This window comes from Myotis nattereri (assembly GCF_964212035.1).
Source record: "Myotis nattereri genome assembly, chromosome: 2".
Classification (NCBI taxonomy): domain Eukaryota; kingdom Metazoa; phylum Chordata; class Mammalia; order Chiroptera; family Vespertilionidae; genus Myotis; species Myotis nattereri.
In genome coordinates this window covers 13,173,667-13,176,414 of record NC_138076.1, presented here as the reverse complement: position 1 = coordinate 13,176,414, position 2,748 = coordinate 13,173,667, and the positions used below count along the sequence as shown (strand labels likewise).

The 2,748-nt window shown below is 36.6% G+C and overlaps 1 pseudogene across 1 annotated transcript; it reads left to right on the top strand.

Annotated features, from left to right (window-relative positions):
• The first annotated feature begins 736 nt into the window (after positions 1–736).
• LOC308512634 (methylmalonic aciduria and homocystinuria type D homolog, mitochondrial-like) lies at positions 737–1,695 on the top strand (annotated as a pseudogene). The gene is made up of 2 exons: positions 737–1,330; positions 1,455–1,695. The product of its transcript is annotated as a methylmalonic aciduria and homocystinuria type D homolog, mitochondrial-like (transcript).
• Positions 1,696–2,748: the final 1,053 nt, after the last annotated feature.

Here is a 2,748-nt window from a genome sequence, read left to right as displayed (position 1 = left end):
GCACTTAGAACTCTTTAGAGTTATGAGTTCAGGGTATGAACCTATATAATCTGACTTTGAATCCAAGACCTTCCCAATTCCACTAATATCAGTGAACACATTCAGTTTTCACCTGGAGCTTATAGGCATTAATGTGGTAGTTACCATTAAATCCAATAATTGCAGTTTTAAAGATAAGCACTTGAAGAGCACGTAGGTGGGATTGCTAACCTACCTTTTAACATGATGGTACTCTTCTGCAAGGAAACTCCTGATGAAGGATATTTGACGATATTAAGGCACTAGGAAGACATAGGCAGGAAAGATACAATGGTAAAGACTGAGATGCAGAGAGAAAATCAGGAATCTGGGAAGTCATGAGGACCTTTAAAAGTATTAAATTAGATTACATTATAATAAAACTGTGAGAAGTGTGATGCCATCAAAATCAGAGAGTAAGTATGATAGTACTTTGTATGTTAGGTTAATGAGTTTAGATTTGTGCTAAGTGCAATCGATAATAAATGGAGTATAAAGGAAACTATTTTCAGATTTGGATTTTAAGAAAATTCACTCTAGACAGCTGGAGGCAGTGGTGGTAATTGGTATGGTTGTTTTCCAACCATGGTAACCCCTCCAAATTCTTCCATCTTTCAGCCACAGCTCTTAGAACAACTTTGGGAAAGAAATTTTGCATCTGCTCTCTCCTCTAGAAATGGCCAATGTGCTCCGTAAATGAGCCAGAGAAGTTTCGTAACTTCCAGGATTTTGCTCTTTAGTTAAAATTGTTGTCAATCTAAAGCCTTTTTAACTGGAGGATCTTCAGTTTCTGGTGAGTCATGTGACCACTGCACCTCCCTATGTATGCTCTTGAACAATATGGTCTGAGAACATAGGTTTTGACTGTCACCTGATTGGGACCATGTCACAGAAGAACAGCCAGGTTTATATAACTTAACCTGATGTTCTAGCAAAACCTTTATCAAGTGAAAGATACGAGTTTGCAACGGCACAATATGTGAATGAATTTCAGGGTAATGATGCACTTGTTGCACAAGAAATTAACAGTGCAGAAACATACTTAGAAGGTGCCAGCGTAGAGTGCACAATCCAAACATGTCCAAAATTGCTGCTAAGAGGTTTTCAATTCTGTTTCCAGAAGTGGCCTCCAACAAACTAATGCTTCCGATGTAACACAGAAAACTGAGAATGATGTGACTGTTTGGAGCGAGGAGGTAGATAATGAAAGAGACATGCTCTTAAAAATGTTCATCAGTGGTGCTAGGGAAATATGCTACACTCTTGGAGCCAAAGGCTATTTGGCTGACTTTATTGACCCATCCTTGGTTTGGTACTTTTTGGATCAGACACAGTGGGACAAAAGTAGGTTTATAGTTGTTCCCGTGGAAAATAATATAATAATAAATAATAACACAAGAATAAAGTCTGTGTTTTGTGTACTCATAACTGTAAACCTACTTTTGCCCCATCCTGTATACAAACAACACTTCTTTTGAAACAGATGAATGCTATCAACATTTAGGATTCTCTTTTGATGATCTTGGCCGCAGTAAAGTGATCCATCATAGTCTCTGGGGTACCCACATTGTTGTAGGAACTATCTTCACAGATGCAGCATCAGAAAGCCATATTATAAAGAAATTAAATGGCAACCAGCAGCAGTGCCAATTTATTTGCTGTACCATTTGTACTTAACATTTGGGTTGCTCTATAAATATTTGGGTTGATCTATAAACACCTATATAGAGATTGTTTGGTCATTAGTTTAGCCAGTTTTTTAAACATTTCACTGTTAATAATGACTATTTTCAAACAGTTTTTTAAAATTATTATATACTTCCATAATTTGAATGGATTGGAATATATTTATAGCTTGGGACTCCTAACCTCTTTGATTATGGACCTACAATAGTAAGACCATTTAAAAATTGACAGCTATATTATTGAAGTATAATGTTATCTTTATACCAATTTAGTTTGTTTAAAGCATTTATTCATATGTAAACACATACCTGACATTCTTGGAAGTTTCTAGTTTAATATTTATTGAGCTTTCAGAGTACTCAGTTTATTACAGTCAGTTGTGTATGGGCATTTGCAAGTAAATTACTATATTAGAATTAATTACTTAATTTCATTAATGAATAGCTATAAGACTGATATACAGTGTTTCTGTGTGATTTATAGGCTGATTTTCAAAAACCTACATCCCACTATTTCAAACATAAGTTCACTTGAAGCCCCAGAAAAGTAGTCCATAGCCATCAGTGCAAGACAGTTCTCAGCTGAAAGTATTACTCCCAATTATAATGCCCTTCCTGTGCTAATATACAGTTATTTTCAGAGTGCACCATGCTCACCTCAAGGTTTCTGTGCAAACAAATTACAGAGAGAATTGCAGATAACCCTGTCACATCATCACAAGGATCCATGGCAAAGACACTAGAAAACCCAGAATGGACCCTAATAACAGTGGAGGATCCTATTTTTCCTGCACCATTCCTGAACCTATGGTGACTATGGGTCTCTGACATATATTGGGAGAAGCATAGAAGCTGTAACAGAGAGCAAAGAAATGGCTTGGCCAGGTCTAATTTGCTTACCACAGGGAACTTGCACTAAAGGTAGGCTCAGCCCAACTGAGTGTAGCTCATCCTTGAGGAAAAGAGAACAAGAAAGGAGCCATATATTTAATGAGTCAAATATCTGATCTCCCTTCTTTAGAAAGAAGTAAGTTGGAAAGATGGA